We start from the raw sequence: 26,148 nt of genomic DNA on the forward strand, positions 1-26,148 counted from the left end.
ATCATTCCTGGCAAATGTCAGCAGTGTAGAAGCAGTGAGGTTGCAGGATAAATGTACCTTTAGAAAAATAAAGGCAGAGAAACACGTATTTTAAATGCCACCATTATTTAAATGGTGACCTCAAGTACAGCAGAGCATCGGTTATCTGAACTAACTGGGGGATGTGGGTGCTCGGAAAATCAGTTTATTCGGATAATCGAACTGCATACTTTTATTTGACAATTCATCAATAAAAACTACAAATGTTTATAAAAACACTAATTTAGCTTATTATTACACAGGCAAGTACAACAGGAATGTGCATAGTACAGGCCTCATAAACAAAAAACTGTAATACATATGTATTTTGAATTTACAATACATATGTATTGAATGAACACTTAAAAATAACCTTAATTAATGCTTAAAAAATCCGTGATTTTGGTCTGTCTATATAAGTCTACCCACTTATGAACAGCCAGGTCACATATTTCTTCAGGATAGATATCTGATACTGGTTGCTTTCATTTTAAGCTTCAAACAATCACAAGGCAGTATCTAAACACATAGTAAATACTTCACAAGCAGCCGGAACATTTTCATCTTTACTTTCTGGACTACTAATTAATGAGATGCTATGGCAAGAGATGCTGGTGACTAGGTTTACAATTTCGTGATCCAGCACAATTTGGTGACCTGGATCTACATTGTTGACATGCATTCATTCTTTAATGTCTTCTTAGAATATTGAGCATTTCGGACATATCATTACGTTTATCATTTTCAATTAGATTTGATAATTTTCTGCCATACCCAAAATTTTATTCCAGCCCTTTTCAAATTCTATTTCTTTACAGTAACCCGTATTGCTCTGACCACATATGACACGTCATTCAAGTCAATATTTTTATGATTTTCAACAGACTTTCTTCTCTTCTCTTTCTAACAATAGCTTATGTAACAATTCTTTTCTGTAATACAGTTTGAAAGTCTCAATAATGTCTTGATCAATGGGCTGTAGTATGGAGTTTACATTAGGTGGAAGGAACATCACTTTTATGAACTCTTTCTTTTCATTTAATATATCACACAACACATGAGTTGGTGTGTTGTCAAGGAGCAGAACCGTTTTCTCCCTCTTGTCATTCACTAATTAGTTAGCTTTTACAGAGGATACAAAAACTCTGATAAAACATTTGGTGAAAACAGTACTATTCACGCAGTCAACCTTTAGAGGGGTCTTAACAGTAGGTACTGCAGACATACTACCATGTTTGAAACAACACCGTTTATTACTTTGACCAACAACAAGCATAGGCAATTGGTGGTTACCAGTCGCTGAAGCAGTAATATGATCCTTACTTATTAAGACCAGGTGCTACTAATTCATGATGTGAAGCAAAAGTTTTTCTTGGCAAATTTTTCCAATTTCGCACAGTTTTATCAGTATTGTAAACGTTTTCATGAGCATAATTTTCTTCTCTCTACGACAGTTATGGGGAACCAAGATTACTGGAAATATACAACTACCATGAAGATGCATAACATGGACATTTAGCTTGTGGTGAGGTAAGTGAATTAGTTCACTTACTATGAATGCCGGATAGCATAGAGCAGCAGACAGAGAAGAGGGGATGGGAGGGGAGGGGATGGGAGGGGAGGGAGGGAGGGAGGGAGGGAGGGAGGGATTGGGGGTGGGGGGAGTCCTCCTCTCTTCTGAGGGGTGTGAAGCACCTGACCACACATGCAGCTACAGATTGTGTTACAACACATTCAAAAAAATCTTAATAATTAATATATTGCCATTCATAACTTAAACTGTTCAGATGCATATGAAAGTACGAGATACTGTGTTTGGAAATGTTTTTTAATAGTTTCTGTAAAAATCGAAGCCTTCAGTAATTTTTTTGAGGCACGAGAGATTAAAGCTACAAACCTGAAAATTTGATAGCAGAGGTATGTTACCTAAAATCGTCACTCTGAAGTTTCCAATGCACTATTTTTATTAATTTTCAAGCTTCTCCTAAACATGTAAAATCTGACACAGAATAAGGAACAATGTGACACTGGACACACCCTCCCTCTCCCCCTTAAATATTGGTTGTGGAGACAGATTTATCTGTACTGTAAGCACGGTCCAGGTTAGGTTAAGAGATGATAACCTGGTTGCAAGTTGGCAAAGCTGACACATGTGAGTGGCAAATAAAGGCTGTGGTAACAGATTGACTTGTTGGGTACCCTAGTGCTTATGTTCACATCGTCTTTCAATGTACTTTGCAATATTTAACACACCTCCGGAGAGTATTTTAATGCACATTAGATACATATATCACATATAAACCGTGTAAAATGAGAGGGTGGGTCCACTATGTAACTTTTATCAAAAGCACTGTACATTATTTACTCCCCTGGGGTAAGATGGCAAGCAGACATTTCAGCACCACATCCCAATTATAGATTAATAAAGAAGCACCAATTTTTAAAGTGGCAAGTTGAGAAAAGAATACCTATGAGTAGTTTTGTTAAAAAACTTGTAGAGGTTGTAATTATTTAACAGGAGACTCCAAATTGGGTCAGTGTATTTTACAAACCATTCTCTATCACAGAAAAAATTGCTATCAAAATAGAATCCCTATTGGGAAGAATATTTGAGATTTGTTGGGGAGTTTGCTTTTGATTAGGCTGTTGAGGTGGTGCCAGTGGAAAGTCGAGTGCTGTCCGCACTGAATGGTAAAAGCGACACCATTACAGACAGAGGAATCAGTCCTCAGCAGTCAGTCACTGTGAACACTTTGTGATGGAAGCAACGGTAGTCCACGAATCTGAACTTTTGTGTGTAATTTATGAAAATATAGAAAAACTATACGGTATTACTGCCACATTCTTCTTGGTATTCCTCAGTTTTTGTTTGCTGTCTGTATAAAAAAAAATCTATGGTGGGTGGAGCATGAGACTTGCCGCTTTACGGATGAGCAAAGCTACCTCTGACTAAACTGGCTGATGTTTAGTATGACAGGAATTATTATTGACAGAACTTTAGAAGGATTTTTGAATCTGAATGATGGCAAATGCTGAGGGAAAATTAACAACCTTATGGGCTTTACTGTTTAGTGTGTTTCATCAAACATAACTGATCATAAATGGACATTTCAATGGAACTGAGTCATGCTATCAAAACTGGTGCCAGAGACAGGAATTCTTGTAACATTATTCAGAATGTCTTGTCTGAAAATTAGTTTGAGGAGATACTTAGAGAACTAACTCATGAAGATAATGTCTTAGACTTCCTAGCAACAAACAGACTTGAACTTCTCAAATCATTAACATAGTGGAGACTATCAGAGATCAGCCTTAGGCTGTGATAGCATCCATGATTATGGATATTACAAGGAATGTTAAGAAATGTAGCAAGAGTGACAAGATACAAGTTGCAGAGTATCTGAATAGTCAGCATCAAATATTCAGTGCTGAGGATGAAGGTGTGGAGCAAAAACCGAAAAAATTCAAAAGCATCCTTCAATATGCCTTCGACAAGTATGTTCCAAGCAAGGTCTTAAGGGAGGGCGAAAGACCCACAGGGGTTTAATAGCTGTGTCAGAAAACTCTTATGTAACCAAAGAAAACTTCATCATGGATTCAAGAGAAATTAAAACCTAGCTGACAAACAAAGTTGAACGAACTGAAATTTAGCATAAGGAGATCAATGATAGAAATGTTCAATGACTCTGAAAGTAAAATTTTGTCAACCAACCTGACTAAAAATTGTTGGAGGTTTTGATTTTACATAAATTCAATAAGCATTACAAAATCATCTATTCAGTCACTCTGTGGCCATGGTACGAAAACAGAAAATGATAGAGAGAAGGCTGAAATTCTGAATTCTGTCTCACAAAATTGTTTCACTATGGAAGATCGTAATACAGCCTCTCCTTTCAATCATTGTACAAACATCAAAATGGCAGATATTGAGATGACCGATCGCAGAATAAAAAAAAAACAACCACAATTGCTTTGTAGTGGAATGGCATCACGACCATATGAGATACCTGTAACATTCCACACAGGCTACGCGCAAGAACTTGCTCCCCTTCTAGCAGCACTTTATTGTGGGTCGCTGGCGCAAAAAGAGGGTGCCTAGCAACTGGAAAAAAATTAGCATTTTTAAGAAGGGTCATACGCTGCTGCAAACACTGTTGATCAAGTTGATGTCATGTTCCTTGACCTCAGGAAGGCATTTCACACTGTCCCACAATGCCATATAGTGAAACAAATATGAGTTTACCAAGTATCACACCAGATTTGAGACTGGATTTAAGATTTCTTGCAGATAGAACTCAACACATTGCTCTTGGTGGAACAAAATCGACAGGTATAATTTTGGGAGTATCCCAAGGAAGCATGAGAGGACCATGCCGTTTACAATGTATATTAATGATTTAGGAGAATGTGTTGGAAGCTGTTCACAGATGATGTGGTTGTCCGCAAGAAGGTAGCAATGGCAGAAGACAGTAACAAATCACCTAAGGACCTATAGCAGATTGATGAATGGCACAGGGTCTGGCAGTGGACCATGAACGTAAATAAATGTAACATAGTCTGCATACATAGGAAAAGAAGTCCACTATTGTACAATATGCTATTGATGACAATTTCCTGGGAACAGTAAATACTGTAAAATATCTAGACGTATCTATCCAGAGTGGAGTGACCACAAAAAAGAAATAATAGGTAAAGTAGATGATATATTGAGATTCACAGGAAGACTTTTAAGAAAATGTAAGTAGGTTTGTTTACTACTAAGTAAATCTTCTGCTACCAGTCACGATTTTTCTTTATTTTACTTTTCGCACGACGCGTTTCGAGAAATAATTCCCATTTTCAAGTGCGTTTTTTGTGTGTATTAAGCCATTTCTTTTGATGTTGTCAGTGTGTGTGAGTCTGCTTCATTTCGTTGACTTTTCTGCAATATATAAGAAACACGTGAATTTTTTAGTTGGGTATCAATTCTTTTTGTGAAGTTATTGGTGAAGTTTAGAAGAATTTGTACTTACAGTTTTCTAATGGTCCATTTGTGCAGAGTCTCACACACACTAAACATCACACATAACTTCTTGTACACTTTACACATAAAAAATATCTTATGTAAACAAAACAGTTACGAAGATCTTCTTACAGGTAGTCCACAGAGATAACATTATAGGTCTTCCACAGATTATATGTTTTTGTACAAAGGTTATTTATCTTAACAATTTGGCTCATAAATTACATATATTTATTTTAGAATTGTGCTTAATTCTATGTTTTACTCTTTTTATTTAAGTATATTATCGAAACATCTGAAGAAATTCACTGATTCACTTTCAAGTTTTTCATTTAATATTCTATCTTCACATTTTCTGTAATGTGAATATATCTCCAGTTCTTCAAGTAAATCCATTTTGTGTCCTTTATGTAGTCAGTGGAGTACTTTGACATTTTGCTCTATTTTTCCAAATGAGTGTCCTGTATTATGTATGTGTGTTGCTATTGCTGATGTAGTGTGTTTGTTGTGTGTGTATGCTCTAATGTGCTCTGTGTACCTGGTGTTGAAATTTCGGCCTGTTTGTCCTACGTAGAACTAGGAGCACTCCTGGCATGTTACCTTGTACATTCCAGAGTCTGAATATGGATCATGATTACACTTTATATTATGTATTAGTTTTTGGTGTAGTTTATTAGATGCAGAAAACCAATTTTTACCCTGTGATTTTTGAAAACATTTGCAATCTTCTGTGATACATTGCCTATGTATGGGATAATGGGATACTAGATATACATTTGTTTTTCTCTTTTTCTTCTGTGGTAGTTTGTACCTGGGTTTTTCTTCACTTTGTCTAAGATTGTGTCCACCATGGAAGCATTGTAACCATTGGCAACTGCAATCTGTGTTTATTTCTTGTTGCATATTTTCTTGGTTCAATGGTATTTTTGTTGCCCTATGCAGCATAAACCTGTATGCTGCCTGTTTATGGATATTTGGGTGACATGAGGTTGCAGGGATTGTGGTGTCAGTCATTGTGTTTTTCCTATAAATTTTGAATGTGCATGTGTTGTTGTGTCTTGTAATATTTAGGTCTAGAAAGTTGATACTTTTATTTTGCTCATGTTCCACTGTAAATTTACTTTTCTCATTTAGATTATTGAAATGATTTAGAATGTCTGTGATGTCTTTGGTATCCCCTTTCACTAACAGTAGTGTGTCATCTACATATCTCCTATAAAATTCTATTTTCTTTAGGCAAGGTTTATGGCTGTCAAATAATTTTTGTTCTAAGTGATTTATGTATATGTCAGCTATGGTACCGGATATACATGATCCCATTGTTAGGCCATCTGGTTGTTTATAAATGTTGTCATTAAATGTAATGTAATGTAGTTGTACCTTAGGGATAGCTGAAGGAGTTCCATAAATTCAACACTCTCTGTGTATGAAAGTTTCTTGTGTTGCATAAGGTTCTTCTGTATTACTGTTGGAGCTTCTTGTATGGGTATGTTTGAATAAAGATTGGTGATGTCAAGTGATATAAACTGTGCATCTTGGGGGAGTTTTCTGGTTCTTAGTTCTTTAGCTAGAATCGTGCTGCTTTTTATGAAATATGTTGTTTCATATGTATAATTTTTCATCAGTATGTTATTCAGTTTTTGTGACAGTTTGTATGCTGGGCTATTTATAGAGTTGACCACGGGACGTATCTGGTTTCCATTTTTGTGTATTTTTGGCTGTGCTCTTAGGTGTGGTGCTTTTGGATTCATACATGTAAGGTATTTCTTTTCGGTTTCTGTCAACAGGACATGTGTGTTCTTTAATTGTTCCTTAACTTTCTTTGAAATTGTTTGGTTGGGTCTTTTTCAATATGCTGAATATTATTAGTATCAAAAAATTAATTTGTTTTGTCTATGTATTCTTTTTCTTTCATCACAAATAATGTATTACTTTTGTCTGGCTGTACAACTATGGACTGGTTGTTTTTCAGTTTATTATTTATAGATTTTAAAGTTTTTGTATCATTTATTGTATATTTAGATCTAAACTTATCTTTATTCATTTCTTTCTCAAGAAGCTTGCTTATTTTGTGACCTATTGCTGCTTTTGTATTTGAATTTAATTTTGCATCATCTGCTGCACTTTTAGTTGAGTTGGAGCTATAACCTGTTTCAGTGTATGGTTGTTGAGGTTAGGCTTTATATTGTATTTTAGTCCTTTTTGGAGTAGATCGTTTTCTCTTTGGTTGAACTTTATGTCTGTGTTGTTCACCATTCTGCTGTAAAATGTGTGTATGCTTTCGTCAGTTATCTCAAGGTTGGATCTCTTATCGTGTTTGGATGTCAAGGTCTGTAGTTTCTTGTTATGTGTGTTGCAAATGGTCAAGTACTCCTTGTCGACTATGTCTTGGATGTGTCTGCAAATGCTGTCATAAACTGTGGATTCCATGTTGTTTGCTGCTTCTATCTGCATGTAAGTAGCTTTCTGTTTACTAAGTCCTTCTTCTTGTGTAACTACCTTATTTCGGTTTTCAGCCAGAGTTTTTCTGCTTTGTGTTTTATAAGTTTTGCTATGCTGCTGCTAGAACATATTTTCACTTTTATATATTTCAGAATTATGCCTAGTTGTTGACAGTGCTTGTTGAATCTTATGTGTGCAACTGTTTTCAGTACTTTCATTTTGAGGTTTTTGTATTTATATATAGCTTTCATTGCCTGGCTTGGCACTAACAATCTGATTTAATTCATTATAAATGGTTTTTGAAAGCCTGCGACTGTAGAAACAATAGATTTTACTTTTTGCACGACACGTTTCAAGAAAAATTGTGACTGGTAGCAGAAGATTTACTTATTAATAAACAAACCTATTGTTTCTACAGTCACAGGCTTTCAAAAACCATTTATAATGGATCCAACCAAAATGTAAGTAATTCACTAATGAAGTCACTTACAAGCGACTGAGATACTAGATTGATATTCACAGGAAGAATCTTAACAAAATGTAGCAATTCACTGAAGAAATGGCTTACAAAGCGATTGTTTGACTGACTCCCGAGTATTATTCATCAATCTGCGACCATTGTCTGGTACAAATGACAGAAGAGAGAGAGAAGTTCCAAGGACAGTGCAAAGATGCTCAACAAACTCAAATGGCAGATGCATCGTGCATAACAAACATGTTTACTATTGAAATTTCGAGAGAGTACTTTCTAGCAAGAGTCAGACAACATATTGCTTCTTCCCACATAGGTCTCGCGAAATGATCACAATGAGAAAATTCAAGAAATTACAGCTAATACAGATGCTTACCAACATTCACTCTTCCTACACAACACTGGAGAGTGGAACAGGGAAGGGGGGAGGGGGAAGGAATCAGTGGCATCAGTAGTACTCAGCTACACACCAACAGATGGCTTGCAGGGTATTGATGTACACAGTATACGTAATATGAGAAAAATTTTCTCACTGTCTCATCCCGTCATTTATTAAGAACCTTTCAGCTAGCGGCAACTGAGATATCAGCAAACAGAATGCAGACTTCATGTAACTTTTTCTGATAATTTTCAGGCAACCTATATGAGTAGTTTACAGGCCCATGTGTAGTTGGCTAAAGACTGGTATTTGCTGTTGAGATTGATTTTTGTTCTTGTTTTGTTCTGTGAAACGAAAATATAGAAGTAATGTCTAGTGATACGATCCAAGAAAGTGATAGGAAAAAATTATTCCATCCTTCCACAAGCCAAATAAAGTAGTCTAAATTTAGTATCAAGTAAATGAAACAAAATTTTTAGCATACGGCACTAAAAAGTTACATCATCTGAGACAGAAATTACTGGCAAAATAGGTGCTCCATCTATGACTTATGCACAGTTGATACATGACATAACTGCAGAATATGCTACGTTTCATACTTGAGGAGTAACACTGATTCAACAGTGAGAATTGTCTGACAACCTGTCAATCCGAGAGTCCCCCCACCCCTCTCTTAAACTAGATACAGTTTTCGCTAAATAGACCCAAAAAAATGAGATGATTCTCATGGGTGCGGAACATGTCAGAAATTATAACATAAAAACCATAAAACATTTGAATATAATACTTACTAGCCTAATCACTTGTCAGAAGATTGTCAAAATAGGTGAATACATTACAGTAAACTGGAACTGCTACTATTTACGAAATTAATATGCTGTGAGAATGAAACATTGTTATGCCCCATTAATAAATTTATCATAGACAAAATATCTAATTTTGACTTGTAACCAAGTACTGTCAAAACTGAAAACTAACAGACATTTTTACTTAAGCTGGTCTACCAGTACCTGTTAAGATATTCATCTAGAGCATAGAAGGAGTTGCCCATCAAAAAGTCTTACAAACTCTATTTAAATTGTGCTTTACCTGAAACCAAGTTTTTAATGGTTACTGGCAATTTATTGAAATTGTGTATTCCTGAACATTGGACCCCTTTTTGGAACAAGGTAAGTAATTTTAGGTCTTTATGTAGATTGTTCTTATTCCTAGTATTGATATTATGTGTTGAGCTATTGGAAACAGATATATATTACTTGCAACAAATTTCATTCAGAAATAAATACACTAAGAAGCAGAGGTTAGAATACAAAGTTCCTTGAACAGGTTTCTACATGATGTTCTTGAACTTACACTACAGATGATCCTTATTACATGCTTTTGGATGCTAAAAACTATTGTTTGGTTTGAGGAGTTACCCCAGAATATGATTCTGTATGACATAATAGAATGAAAGTATGCAAGTTTTTTTTAATTATATTTACATCTCCTACATCTGACATAATTCTCACTGCAAATACAGACTTGTTTAGGCACTTAAGCATTTTGTGGTATGCCCCTCCCATTTGAATTTATTATCGAGTTGTAGCCCCAGAAATTTAGCACTGTCAACCTCTTCAATCTGCATGTCTTCATATGTTATACACATGCTGGAAGGAAATGTCTTACATATAATGGGTCTTTTCAAAGTTTAATGACAGTGATTTAGCTTTAAACCATTTTTTAATGTCAGTGAAAATTTGATTAGCGACTATTTCTAAATCTGGACTTGACTTTCTACTTATTGCAACGTTTGTATCATCTGCAAACAAAACAAACTTAGCATCTGGCAACGTAACAGACGAGAGGTCATTAATATACTCAAGAGAAAGCAATGGGCCCAAGATGGAACCCTGATGAACACCACACATAATTAATTCCCAATCAGATGAAGACTGACTGCTTACTGCACAGGTATTTCATGATGACACCCTTCGTTTCCCGTTAGTTAGGTAAGACTCAAACCATTTCACAACACTGTCGGTGATATTATAATGCTCTAATTTACTTAAGAGAATGCTGTGGTTCACACAATTAAAGGCTTTTGACAGGTCACAGTAAATGCCAGTAGACTCTCATTAATTATCTAATGAATTAAGTACATTCTCACAGTAAGTGTAAGTAGCTTCCTCTGTGTCAGAACCCTTAAGAAACCCAAACTGTGACTTGGACAATATACTATTTGTAGTCAGATGCTTAAGGAGATGCTTGAACACAACCTTTCCAAATATTTTTGACAAAGCTAGCAAAAGTGAAATTGGTAAATAGTTTGATGGTATCCCTATCCCCTTTTTGTAAAGAGGGTTAACTTCAGCATCCTTTACCCAGTCTGGAAATGTTCCACTGATAAGACATTGATTACACAAATAACTTAAGATAGACCTCAACCTGCATGAGTACTCTTTGATTAACTTTGTTGATACGTTATCATACCTACTAGAATACTTAGATTTTAAGAATTTTATGATGGATGCTATTTCTTTGGGAGACATGAGTGTGATTTCCATATTACTCAAGTTGTTTTTAAAGACTGGTCTCAGATAGTCCATTGCACTGTTCGCTGAACCTGATAACCACAAGCTGTCAGTAACAGAAACGAAGTACCTGTTTAAGAGGTTTGTAACACTACATGCACTTGTTACCAAAGTCTCATTTATTTTTAGAGCTATTTGTTCCTCTTCCTTTTTGGCCCTAACTGTCTCCGTCTTCACTATACCCCCAACTGTTTTTACTTTGTTGTCCAATGTACATATCTTTTTCTCATAATAAAGCTGCTTCAATTTCTGGACCACTTGCTTCAATATTTTGCAGTATACTTTGTAATGCATTATAATACTAATATAAGAGCTGTTCCTACATAGCAGATAAAGTCTCCTTTTCGTACCACATGATATCTTTATTCCTTGTGTAATACATGATTTATTATTATTATTATTATTTACTTTTGTTTCATTTGAGTTACCTTTGAAAACAATTTTCAAAAATGAAAACTTTATTAATAAATGCTTTGTATTTTCCATTTGAGTCAGAAGTACTGTAAACATCTATCCAGTTCATGTCTTTGAGCAACTTCCTGAATTTTTCAATCTTTGACTGATTTATTACCCTCCTTTACTCAGATTTAACAGATTTTTTATCCTGACAAGTTTCCACATTTAACACAAGATGCTGCATGCCATGATCAGATAGTCCATTTACTATTGGCTTTGTGTTATGACTTTTTCCCTAGATTTGTCTACAAAGATATTATCGATTGCAGTCTCAGAGCATTTACATATCCTGGTTGCAAAGTTCACAGGAGGAACATTTCAATGGTGCCAGTTGGGTCTATCAGTAGATCGGGTTTCACTACGCATGGCCTGCACCTTAATAGGTATGGAAAGGGGAGGCTGGCAAAGCTTATAGGTGACAGGGTAATGGGTGGTGGTGGTGGTGGGTTCACTGATGGAAAAATTAATTTTGTAGTTGGTTTTAGAGCTGCGCCTTTTTTAGACTGAAGTCAGCTGATAGGTATACCTGCTTAAAGGAAGTCCCTCTAACTAAAGGCTCACCTTCAGAGGACATCATGTTTCCAAGTAGAGAAGCAATTAGCATATTTCACCAGAATATAAGAGGTAATACAAATAAAGTTAGTGAATTGCTTATAGATGTTGACTCTGAAATTATTGGCATATCAGAGCACCACTTAAATAATCTGACAATTCAGAGGCTTCCTTTACCATGATACAGATTAGCTGGCTGTTTTTCACGCAGTTCCTTGCGGGGTGGGGGAGTGGCTATGTACGTAAAAAAAAAAACAGTATTCCATTTGAGTCCATAGACGTATCATGACACTGCACTGAACAGATGTATGAATGTTGTGCAGGGTCAGTTGAACTAAGTGAAACTAAACTTCAAATTGCTGTTGTTTGAAGGTCCCTTAACTCTGACTTCTGAGCATTTCTGCTCAAGCTAGAGAGGGTTCTTGATTCACTTTGTAGAACGTACCAGAAATTAGTCATATGTGGTGACTTCAATACAAATTTTGTATATGATGGTGAAAGAAAAAGGATGCTGGTAGATCTCCTAAATTCATATGAACTGATGTAGACTGTGATTTTTTTCAACTAGGGTGCACGGGAACAGTAGCACAGCCATAGACAATATTTTTATTCATTCTTCATTACTAATGGTTCAAATGGCTCTGAGCACTATGCGACTTAACTTCTGAGGTCATCAGTCACCTAGAACTTAGAACTAATTAAACCTAACTAACCTAAGGACATCACACACATCCATGCCCGAGGCAGGATTCGAACCTGCGACCATAGCGGTCGCTCGACTCCAGACTGCAGCGCCTAGAACCACACGGCCACTCCGGCCGGTTCTTCATTACTAGATGGGCATTCTGTTAGTAAAAGGATGACTGGCCTTTCAGACCATGATGCACAAATTTTAACACTAAAAGGCTGTTGTACTCAAACAAGTGTCACATATAATTACAAACTATGTAGGAAAGTTAATCCAACAACAATAGAGAATTTTTTAAATCTTGTCAAGGAACAAGAGTGGCAGGATGTTTATAGTGCCGATAACATAGATGATAAATACAATGCTTTCCATAACACATTTCTCATGCTCTTTGAGAGTTGCTTTCTATTAGAACATTCTAAACGGGGTACTAGCAGTAATAGGCAGCCCGGGTGGCTGACTAGTGGGATAAGGATATCATATAGAACAAAGTGGGAATTGAATCAAAATGTTAGAAGTAGTCACAATCAAAAAATTAAAACCATATGGCCAGTGGGGAAGGAAGTGTCTGGTTAGCAGCACAAGGTCGACGATATAAAGTCAGTTCATAGTAAAAATATGTCTGTTACTTATAAATCAGATATATGTACAGTATTTTATAATCATTTTCTGATCATTGCTGGTGAATAAAATAAAAATTTAGTTTCTACAGGGAATCATGTAACTCTCTTGGCAAATGCCTTTCAAAGACTGATGTCTGAAATACTCCTCTGTGATACAGACTAAGGGGAGATTGAGTCAATAAGTAAATCACTGAAGACTAAGGACTCTCATGTACATGAAGAAGTGCCTATCAGAATATTAAAGTGCTGTGCTGCATATGTTAGCCCTGTACTTAGTCATATTTGTAATTATTCCATTAACAATTGTCAGTTTCCTGAACAATTAAAGTACTCAGTAATAAATCCGCTTTATAAAAAGGGAGAAAAGGACAATGTAGACAATTTTAGACCTATTTCTATGCCAACAGTGTTTGCTAAAGTTATTGAAAAGGCTGTGTCTGTAAGGATAATTGATAATTTTGTATCACACGATTTGCTATCAAATTGTACAGTTCTGCTTTAAAAGTCGTTTAACAACTGAAGATGCTATATTCTCTTTTCTCTGTGAGGTACTGGATGGGTTAAACAAAAGGTTTACAACAATATACACTTTTTTGATTTAACTAAGGCATTTGATTGTGTTGATCACAAAATATTGCTTCAGAAGTTGGACCATTATGGAATATAGGGAGTAGCTCACAACTGGTTCACCTCTTACTGTAGCAACAAACAGCAAAAGGTCATTATTCACAATGATGAGAATGGCTGTGATGTGGGGTCTGAGTGGGGTACAGTCAAGTGGGGGGTGCCCCAGGGATCAGCGTTGGGGCCGACTGTTCCTTATTTATACAAATGATATGCACTCTAGTATTACAGGTAACTCTAAAATATTTCTGTTTGCAGATGACACTAGCTTGGTAGTAAAGGATGTTGTGTGCAACATTGGCCCGGTTTCAAATAGTGCAGTTCACGACCAAAGTTCATGGCTTGTAGAAAATAAACTAACACTAAATCACAGTAAGACTCAGTTTTTACAGTTTCGAACACACAATTCAACAAAACCTGACATTTTAATTTCACAGACTGGGCATATGATTAGTGAAACTGAACAGTTCAGATTTCTAGGTGTTCAGATAGATAGTAAACTGTTGTGGAAAGCCCACATTCAGGATCTTATTAAAAGACTTAATGCTGCCATTTTTAGTATTCGAATGGTATCTGAACTGAGTGATTGTTTGACACAAAAATTTGTCTACTTTCTTATTTTCATTCGCTTACATCATACGGTATTATACTTTGCAGTAACTCTTCCATTTCTAAAAGTATATTTTTGGCTCAGAAACGGGAGGTTCGGGCAATAAGTGGTGTAAGTTCACGAACCTCTTGTTGACCCCTGTTCATGAGTCTTGGAATTTGGACATTGGCCTGTCCCCCCCCCCCCCCCTCTCTCTCTCTCTCTCTCTCTCTATATATATATATATATATATATATATATATATATATATATATATATAAAAACAAAGATGATGTGACTTACCAAATGAAAGTGCTGGCAGGTCGACAGACACACAAACGAACACAAACATACACACAAAATTCAAGCTTTCGCAACAAACTGTTGCCTCATCAGGAAAGAGGGAAGGAGAGGGAAAGACGAAAAGACGAAAGGATGTGGGTTTTAAGGGAGAGGGTAAGGAGTCATTCCAGTCCCGGGAGCGGAAAGACTTACCTTAGGGGGAAAAATGACGGGTATACACTCGCACACACACACATATCCATCCACACATGGTATATGTGTGGATGGATATGTGTGTGTGTGCGAGTGTATACCTGTCCTTTTTCCCCCCTAAGGTAAGTCTTTCCGCTCCCGGGACTGGAATGACTCCATACCCTCTCCCTTAAAACCCACATCCTTTCGTCTTTCCCTCTCCTTCCCTCTTTCCTGATGAGGCAGCAGTTTGTTGCGAAAGCTTGAATTTTGTGTGTATGTTTGTGTTCGTTTGTGTGTCTGTCGACCTGCCAGCACTTTCATTTGGTAAGTCACATCATCTTTGTTTTTAGGTATATTTTTCCTTCGTGGAATGTTTCCTTCTATTATATAAGCAGCTTTCACTCAGCTAATACTTGACAGAAATCAAACCTGCATTTGGATCGGACTTCCTTAACTCTTGTGCAGAAAGGTGTGCAGTATACTGCTGCATCAATTTTCAATAAGCTACCGCTCGAATTCAAAAATCTTAGCAGTAAACCACACGCTTTCAAATTTAAACTGAAGACTTTCCTTCTATTCTGTCGAAGAGTTCCTTGAAACACTAAGCTGATTCTTGTTGTACTGCTGATTGCTTTTACTTAAACTTATGGCTTGACTTTTTTAGGTTCATAAACATTTTATTTTTATCTGTTATTACTTTTTATGTTGTAATTCCAAGTACTGACATGTTCCATGAACTTGGAGATTTGCTCCTCAATTTGGTCCTATGGAACTTGACATGTAAATAAATAAAATAAAAATAAATTGAGTGATAGTGTTGCTGATTCCAATAATTGTTCACAGACACAGTTTTTCAATAAATCCACATTAAAATCACCAACAATTACTATTTCCTCAGTTTTTACTGTGAGATGGGACAACAGTTTTTCCAGATTTTTTATGAAGAGGTTAAAATTTCCTGAAGGTGATCTGTATATACCTACTATTATAAAAGGCTCATTATGAAATATTACTACTGTTGTACAAGCTTGTAAGTGCTGCTCTGAGCAAAATTTATTAATATCAATATTCTTACAATAAAGACAGTTTCTGACAAATGTCACCTCCTCCTTCCTCCATATTTCCTCTACTGAAGTAAGAAGTTAACGTGAATCCCATAGCATTTAACATATCTCTCTCTCTCTCTCTCTCTCTCTCTCTCTCTCTCTCTCTCTCTCTCTCCCCCCCCCCTACCCCATTCAACTGAGGTGAGAGGGTAAAGACAGTTAGGCCTCACTCACGAGATGGAAGCAGAACTACTGTTTTGTAGCCCTGTTCCCAGAACTAATTGCAGTCCTCCGGTTTGGAGCTGAGTGGAAGGCTTAAACCTGAGGCTCAGATGAATCTGTGATGATGATCCTCCCATCGTCTATGCAGAACATGATCACATGGACATCTGTTGACAGATTGTATCATTATATCGCGAATTAGACACAGGACAGGTAACTAGTTGTTTGTTGCTTTAACTTCGGACACCAGTGTAATTCTGCTTCTGTATAGTAGATGGAAGATTGTTTACATAGGCCTATCTGAGGAACAGTAGTGAGCCTAAGACTGAACCTTGGGAAACAACATACGTAATTTTTTTCCCCAGTCAGAATTATATCCCTAGACTATATTGCTTGAATTACTAAATACAATTTTCCGCATCATTTTGGTTAGATACGACATTATCCAGTGGACCTAAACGGGATTTCCCAGCTTTTTAGAAATACAGCATAATGAATAATCCAGTGGTTGGCTATACCATCAATCCCATAAAATGTCAATTTAGCTAGGAGAATACTGTGATTCACACAGTCAAATGCCTTTGATAGGTTGCAGAAAATACTAACTGGTGGTATTTTATTATTTAGTATTTGTAAGATATGGTAAATAAAAGCGTAACTGGCATTCTCAGTAGAGCAACTCTTCTGAAGCCCAAACTGTGATTTGCTAAGATACTATTGTTGCTAAGGTGAGATACTATTCTAAAATACATCATCATCCCAAAAATTTTGGAGAATGATGTCAGCAGTGAAATAGGTCACCAGTTATTGAGATCTCTCTCTTATCACCTTTCTTAAAGGGGGGGGGGGGGGGGGGGTTAACAACTGTATATTTCAGTCTCTCTGGAAAAACGTGATGTGTTACATATTTCAGGTAAGACTGGGCTTATTACATGAGAACAAATATTTTGTACTCAATTGGAAACACCATCAAAACAAAATGAGCGCCCCCTGCCCCCCCCCCCCTCTCTCTCTCTCTCTCTCTCTCCCCCCCCCCCCCCCCCCGCCAGAAGAAGAAGAAGAAGAAGAAGAAGAAGTTGGTGATGGAAATGGAAATGATCGTATGGTGTCAGTGGCCGGGAGTTCCCAGACGGGAAGTTCAGCTGCTAAGTGCAAGTCTTATTGAGGGCGACGCCACATTAGGTGACTTGCATGTCGACAATAGGGATGAAATGATGATGAGGAAAACACAACATCCAGTCCCTGAGGGGAGAAAATCTCCCACCCCAGCCAGGAATCGAAACAGGGTCCCCATGCGTGGCATTCTAACATGCTTACCGTTCAGCTATTGGGGCGGACAAGTTGGTGATATATTTATATGATTAGATTTCTTGATAGTTACATTTTCAACATACTGCTGTCATTTTGCTCTTGAACTATTTGTCTCTATGCTTTCTGCTACATTTAAGAAATGATTATTAGATACATTTGATATCTGGGACTCTTCATTTATAACCCGTCCACTCAGTTCAATAGTGATGTCTTGTTCTGTAGCTGGTTGCCCTATCTCTTATTTCACTATCCACGCAGCCTTAAGTCTGCTGTCAGAAGTACTGATTTCTGACATGAAGTACACGTTCCTTAATTTTTTTTAGTAACATTTCTTAGTAATTCTGAGCACTTTTTGCAGGAGTCTGAATCATTCTTGCCAAAGATGCAATTCCCTCTTCCTTTCACAAGAGACTTTAATCCTTCTAGTGAGCCATGGGTTTTTTTTTTTTTTTTTTTTTTTTTTTTACATGGCTGTTTGGCGTCCTTCCTGATTAGCTTATGAAAAAAGCTATTTTCAAATAATGATATGAGTTTATCATGGAACAGATTAAATTTTATATTAGCATTTGGTTCACAATAGATTACATCCCATGTCATCTGTAAACTATTCTTAAAAACATTTGTACTGGAGTTATTAATTATTCGAACAGATTTCCACTGAGGAGTATCCATATTGTAAGGCACTATGTTATTTATCCTAACTCACTGTGCATCATGATCAAAGAGAGAATTTGTTACTGGGTAAACAGTTATTTTCTAGCTCTGAGCTTCATCACAGAAAACGTAATTAATTAGGGTCCTACTGTCTTTATCCACCAGCTTTGGAAAGTTAATTACTAAGACCCAATTGTAGGATCCAAATAAGGTTTCCAGATAATTTTTATTACTAGGACAGGAAGTAAGGAAGGGGAATTGTGTGAATATGTTCTAAGTGCAATATCTGACTATTATCTTGAGCAGTTAATCAACTAGTGATGGTAATATTTTAGACCTACTTAACAGACACAAACTTTTTGACTCAGTGTACAGCAGGGAATCAAAGATCATAAGGCCACTGCAATATCACTGAATACGGCTGTAAAAAGGAATATAAAGGAAGGTAAAAAGATCTTTCTACTTGCACAAGAAACAGATTTCACATTACCTGAATGGTCAGCATGAAAATTTCATCTCCAGCACTAATAATGTTAAGCATCAATCGATAAAGTTCAAAAGCACTATACAATAACCTTTAGACTGGTATGTTCTGAGCAAAGTTGTGAGGGGTGGGAAAGACCCACCATGGTCTGACAACCATGTTTGAAAGCTGCTACCAAAGCAAAGAGAACTACACTGCAAATTTAAATGTAGTCGCAGCCTCGTAGACACACAAAAACCAAACAATGCCAAAATTGGCATAATGATGGCCACGTGTGATGCGGTCAACGAATTCAAAAGCCAAATTTTATCAACCAATTTTGTCTAATGTTAAATCAGAATACAGATCAAAGCCATCTATCCAGACACTCTATGACCATAATGGGATTGAAATGGTGGCTAACACAGACCAGGTCGTAATGTCTTTTACAAAAACTGTTTCACAGAGGAGGACTTCACAGTAGTTCCTCCTTTAAATTGTCACACGAATGGCAAAATGACAGATATTGAAAAAGTGACCAAGAGATTGAAAAGCAAGTGAAATCGCTAAACAGAGGATAGGTAACTAGACCTGGTGGGACACCAATTCGATTCTATGTAGTGTATGCTAAAGAACTCACCCCTCTTCTAGCAGCCGTGTACAGCAGGTATCTGGACGAGTGAAGCATTCCTAATGACTGTAAAAAAAGCATAGGTCATTCCTGTTTTCAAAAAGGGTTGTCAGACATGCACAAAACTGTATGCCTATGTCTTTGATGTTGGTCTGTCATAGAATTTTTGAACATTTCACGCTTGTGTAGTATAACAATTCTGGATACCAAAAATCTTCTCTGTAGGAATCAAGAATGGGTCCAAAAACAACGATGGTGAGACACCCAGCACACACTATTTATTCATGACACCCAGAAAGAAGTAGATACAGGCACTCAGGTAAATTATGTGTTCCTCGACTTTTGGAAGGTATTCGAAACAGATCTGCACTGCCTCCTAATGAATGAAAAACAACCGTACAACAACCAGACCAGCTGTGTGATTAGGTTGAAGAACTACCAGCAAACAGAACACGGCATGTCGTCCTCAACAAAGAGAAGCCTTCAGATATAAAAGTAGCTTCGAGCATGCATCAAGGGAGTGTTACAGGACCATTACTTTCTGCTATACATATAAATGACCTAGCATATAACATCAGAAGTTCCATGAGGATTTTTATGGATGATGCTGTTGCATCCAGAGAAGTTGCAACTCTAAAAAATCATATAAAAATGCAGGAAGATCTGCCGAGGATCGAAACTTGGTACAGAGTTACACAACTGCAAAACAATGACTGGAAGACGTTACTTCGATAAAATATCTACAGAGTATGCATATGGAGGAATTTGAAGTGGAATGACTGCATAAAATTAACTGTGGGTAAGGCAGACCAGAGACTGAAATTCAGTAGAAGAATCCACAGGGAATACTATCCATCCATAAAGGAAGTAGCTTAGATAACACTTGCTCGACCTATATTTGAATATTGCTTATCAGTCTGCGAGCTGTACCAGGTAGGATTGATAGAAGAAAATAGAGAAAATCCAAAGAAGAGCAGCATGTTTCATTAAGTAAGTGCAAAAGCATTTCAAATATGCTCAGCTACCTCCAGTGACAGACTCCACATGAGAAGTGTTCTGCATCATGATGTGATTTAAGAGAGCATATGTTTTTTAAAGAGTCCACAAATATATTACTTCCACTTATGTACATCTCACAAAAAGACCACTAAGATAAAATAAGAGGGATTCGAGCCCTCAAAGAGGCTTACCATTTGCACCTGGAATATAAGAAGGGGGAAGTGATACTAACGCACAAAGTACTCTGCACCACAAACCATAAGGTGGCTTGTGGAGTGTAGGTGTAGATGGTATTCAGCATTACACAGTGGTTCATTCTATGAGAGCGGGTGAAATGTCATGTTGCATACTTATGAAAAAAAGTTAGAGAACAAGTATAAATTACTGACCTGTTCCCCAATGGTGAAAAATTACATGTCCTGTTTCCACAATGGTGAATATTTACAATGATTTAAATAGGTCTACACACAAATCAGACAATTTATAAATTTGCATCAATATCCTCCACTAAATTCTTGCCACATATTCGTGCATATTACAGATTCCTCTCACAGGTAGCAACTTTTTATGAGACGACATAGAAAGCAAATAATATTATCCTTGTTACCTGCACTCAGGTACACAAAAGTCACATAATTATATAACAGTCAGATTAGGAGAAAGCTCCAAGGAGATGCAGCTAGGTGCAAGGAAACAGAGATATCCCATAGATCACCATCACACAACAACCACAATATTGTGTGCACATTAGTTGGCTTCACCAATTCAGAACCAAATAGTCAGCTTTCAACCTAACCTATATCTTGGGCTACACCACAAAAAAATAATGTAGAGATAAAAAAAAAAATATACTGACGGTGTTCTGTTCTCTTTCTGCCCTAGTATGCACTACAGCACTGTTAGAAATATGGATTCTAACATCGATTACAGCCAACAAAGAGCCAGCCTCGGAACAATGCTGCATGGTATCTTCTTGTCAAGGCAGTAAATCATATGCATTTGGATATCAATTCAAATAGTAAATTGACTGTGTACCACATTCAACAACTTCCATAGAAAGAAGGAATTTCACTGGAAATTTTGTAAGCCTACCTTAGTTGAGTCATGGTATTTCTACTGCATCATTAACACTGCCAAGTCAAGTTCACAATTATGACACAGAAGTAGCAAAGTAGAAGTAAAGACTACAAAAATTGTTTTTAAACATTTTTATGCAGCGACAGCAACTGATATTGTTTATATGAGAATATACAGCCTACAGTTGCAGGTTAACTTTATCGTTTACCTAGGTTTCAACGTTAGTAATAACATCTTCTTCAGAGTTTGATTCTACACGTCTCGCGCATGCGTGCCGCCCTCTGTGAGGCAGACCGCGAAGCCCTCGTGGTCCGCAGTCTCTAGTCACACGACGAGGCCCATACAACGAGCTTAAAGTGAATTTGCTACAGCTTGTTTAATACAAGTGACAAAAGCTTATGGTTATGCATCAGTTTTATAAAGTTGACTTAGGACATGGCTTGTTTTAGGCAAACATTTAAATAATATTTCATGTAAGTATTACATGTTGCAACCTGTAGGATGACCATATCTAATATAATTTAATAGCACATTATAATACTAACTTTTTGCAGGTTCTGAAGAAGACGTTATTACTAACGTTGAAACCTAGGTAAACGATAAAACTAACCTGCAACTATAGGTTGTATATTCTCATAACTATAAAAAACACTAGATATACATTAGAAAGAGTTGAAAATTATGTTTATACCTAACTGATTATACACCCTAAGCAATATATATATTTGCACACTGATACAGGTCTGCCACTTTATTAAAAAGTGTGTGATGTTGTTTATTATATACTTCATATAAATAATTTTTGCTGTTGCTTCCCAGTCAGACGACACACTGGATAACTGCAGAAATGATGTGATGTGACAAGTATAGGAAAATAATGTGCTTTGTCCACTTTCTTTCCAAAAATGAATTATGTACGCCATGACACATAGGATTCTGTGTTGCTTAATAATGTTAATCGACCAATGTGATAATATGAATAGTATACGTCTTACAATCTATTTTAGGTTAAAAGCAGGGAAAGAACGCTGCTGAAGAAACTTCAAATATTATATGAAAATTTTGTGATATGGCAGACTGAAATGAACAACCATTGTATCTGAAAGGCCTCATTACAATACCTCCACTTCACAAAAGGTGATCAAGGAAGAATGAAGATGAAGCAAAGCTTAGAGAGTGTGATTTCAGCTACAGAGTAAGACTGAAAGGTGACGACACTGTGCATGAAATTCTTGTACAAAGAAAAGTCATTATGGCAGTATGTGGAGTAACATGGTGACAATTAATGACAGTTAAGAAATTTTTGAAACTGGGCAAGTCCCTACATGCTGGAATGGGTAAGCATGGAAGTAGTATACGGAAAATTAAGGAAGAAGTAGGAATGGCAGTTTATGATCACATTCATTCATTTAAGAGTAGTTCAACTCATTACAGCAAAGACATGACCAAGAAATTTTATCTTTCCGAGGAACTTTGGGGGGAAAAATTCCATAAACTGATCCATGAAAACTGCCCGAATTTTGACATTTCATATGAAATGTATATAACAGTATTCAACACCAAATTCAACATAGCTTTGAGTATTAAGGAATGATACATGCTCAACCTGCGATAAGTACACTGCTAAGATGGAAGTGCTGAATGCAATGTTATCTGAAAATTTAGATCATGACATGAAGAAACAAGACTTGAAAAAAATATTAATAAGATCACCATTGACTAGAAAGTACACAAATTAAAAGCTGGAATTTTTTATTTCAGAAAGAGAAATTCTCATTTAAAATGCCAAAATTCTAATGAAGCAGAAGCAATCTGCACTGAATACCAAAACAACATATGCTTACCAAACATTAAGTACTAATAACATCTATTCCAAAAGGCAGATGTCTGTTTCCTCTGTCAATATTCATCAGCCTTCAAATGCAGCTTCAGTGTTCTACACTTACACTGAAGATATTGGAAGAAAAGAGGCCAATAAAGTTTTTTCCTTTTTAATTCACTTTGTGACAGAATTACTGCACAAGAAAGTCAAACATATTGACGTTTTTGTGATTCATGCTCAAGCCAGAACAAGAATTACACTGTACCAAGATATCTTAATTATCTTATGAGTGAACTGCAACTTTTGGAGACAGTGAAAGTAACTACACCTATTAGAGGACATGTTTTTATGGCGTGTGATAAGAATATGAAACTGATTAACATATAAGCAGTAGCATGGATTTTATCAGTGCGGAGGGTCTCACAGCGACTTCAAGAGCAGCCCTCTGGAGAATATTCAACCCCAGCTTACAGAGCTAAAATAAAAATACAGTAGACCTATAACAAAATATTTTTAATATATTTTTATATAATGCTGATAACAATAATAATATAATATGATAGTGGATGTTGGGACAAGGTGATATTACATTTTATTCTTTTTACCACTTTATCACATGAAGTTAAACTAGCATAGAGAGCCTGCTTACCAAGAAATATTTTTATTGTTTCAAACATTGTTTTTAATTACAAACTAATCTGACACGTAATGTTTAAGAAAGATATACAGTTTTACTACCAATATCCTCAGTTCTGCTATACACAAGTAGCACGTCTTTTTTCCTTCTACTGCAGGACATTAATTTACTATGCCAATAAAACCACAACTTAAATTTCTAAGGAATTACTTTATATTAAATTAAATGTATATAACATATCTTTCTAAATGACAATTGTATTCATTAATATTGTCCATTCCTATCCATGAAGTTCGGTTTCAAACTTTAAAATTGCTCCATGAACAATTTCATAATATGAACAAACCATGTTCCTTTACTGTACTCTTCATATGTGACTTAAGAATAAAAGATGTTCGCTGCTTCTATTCATAATTTAGACCAAAGTTTGCTTCCTCGGTATATCATTTACAGGCTGTTTGCTGCATAATTCCTAAGAAGGGGCTTGTCTACAACATCATACAAAGTCACAAAAAAATGTGTAAACGTTTTAATACTACCGAGTTCCATTAAGTCGTGCGAAACACCAGCATATAGTGTCAATCATTATTTCCCCCGTTATCAAATTTTCTCGCAGAGCGGTTACAATAATGAAATACTATAATTTCATAACACTGTTTTTCTTCTGATAATAATGGAATATCTTTTATTCCATGGTTTCGGATGTAACAGCAGAAATAAAGACAAAAATTCTACATTAAAAAATTACTTCATTCTCGAAATATTACAAATTTAACCCATTTCTCACATAAAATTTTATTTGTTCCTAAAACGTGTACATAGACAAAAATCAGTCAAACATACGTACATCAACCAAGATTCACAATAAAAATCCTGACACTTAGTTGAATCAGCTTTAAAAATAGGAAAACAAGGAGAAATTATGCTTTTCGTTTGCTATACATACCGAACAAAACTAGTTACCAGCAACGGCTTCATTTTCACTCCACTACAATGACCACAATTCGTAACAACACACATATGTACAAAACAAACTTCAGAATTTATTGACGATAGACACCCTCAGAACAGACCAAAGTTCTACAAACTGAAACCAGAGGTCTCTGAGGTGTCTAATCGATAACACGAATTGCCAGCGCACGCCGCAGTCACTACAGGTGGCTACACGATCGCCAAACTTATTTGTCAAATTCGGTCGTAGCTATCCACGGATTTGTCAAACAAGCCTGTGCGCAATCCAACATGTTTGTCAATTTGACCTCGCTTTCGAAGTAGGCGTTCGTGTATACCGTATTGTGACGCTAGTGGGAATACCTATAAACATTACATTACATTAACACTTGTTCCACATATCACGAATATATTTTGTAATGATGTGGAATGTATCAGTTTAACATAAGGTTTCTTTACACACATAATAATTTTTTACAAACAATTACAATTTCATATCTAAAAATTCATCTACTGGGTAGGAGTAGTTGTCATTCAGAAATTCCTTTGATTTGTTTTTACATGCTGGTTGGCAGGCAGACAAAGCATTTCTAACTCCCGGTCCACACGCAACGATCTGTCTGCGCAGATGTCTGTACATGCAAAAGATCGCTGCAAATGTGGTGTGTTCACACGACACAAACCCCAATCTAGTACTCACCCACCATCTGTCGGTGTAGAAAAGAAATCAGTGGCGAGCGACTACGCTCCCTGTAAACGTCAAAAATTTAATTCAGTTATTCTGAAATATAGAAATGGAGGAAGTTCTGTTGTGGTCTGTGTTCCCAACTTGTGTTGCAAAAAACATTCAGACCAACCGCAGGAAACAGAGAAAGCGGTCAAAATGGTGTAGACAGTGGCTGCTAAAGCAAAGCAGTTTTCTCACGTAAATTTACTGCGAGATTTGCAGGGCGAACCTTAAGAAAGACAAGCAGATCAAAATACTATAACGTTGGCTGGTATACTTGATCTACTCCTACACCAGATATTCTAGATTTCTGGACTTTGGATGACTCTTTTCGGTAAACAGTTCGCAAGGATTTTTTTTATTACTGTTTCTCTGTTTGCCGAGGCGTCAACTGCCCGCAATTTTTCAATTAGAGCATTGTATGGTGCTGTCTTTTTGTCTCGGTCACTATATCCTTTACTTTAATCTTCTACAAACGTGTGTGGTTTCTACATATTTCAATGAATTCACTAACAAACTCTCGAGAACACTGACGAGTTATCAGCCATTTTAATGCCCTGTGCGCACAAACTCAAACACTAGACTGAGCAAACAGCTGTTTCGCGCCAGATTTGCGGCGATCTCCTGTCCACACGCTCCGACTCATCTGCGCAGATGTGGTTTGAACCCACAGATTTGAGAGGTTTCGCTCAAACCTCCAACTTCCAGGTTTG

General features: G+C 36.5%; 1 protein-coding gene across 2 annotated transcripts in view; it reads right to left on the reverse strand.

Annotated features, from left to right (window-relative positions):
* LOC126183884 (uncharacterized) overlaps positions 1 to 24,869 on the reverse strand; it is a 184,736-nt gene extending 159,867 nt beyond the window's left edge. Inside the window, exons 1-2 of one of the 2 annotated variants that reach the window (XM_049926189.1) lie at positions 24,704 to 24,869; positions 19,232 to 19,288 (exon numbers count right to left, since the gene is read on the reverse strand). The gene's annotated coding sequence lies outside the window, so the exon portion shown is untranslated. The remainder of the gene's footprint in view (positions 1 to 19,231; positions 19,289 to 24,703) is intronic. The other variant, XM_049926188.1, reaches the window with a different exon arrangement.
* Positions 24,870 to 26,148: the final 1,279 nt, after the last annotated feature.

Source organism: Schistocerca cancellata, chromosome 4, assembly GCF_023864275.1.
Source record: "Schistocerca cancellata isolate TAMUIC-IGC-003103 chromosome 4, iqSchCanc2.1, whole genome shotgun sequence".
NCBI classification, from domain to species: domain Eukaryota; kingdom Metazoa; phylum Arthropoda; class Insecta; order Orthoptera; family Acrididae; genus Schistocerca; species Schistocerca cancellata.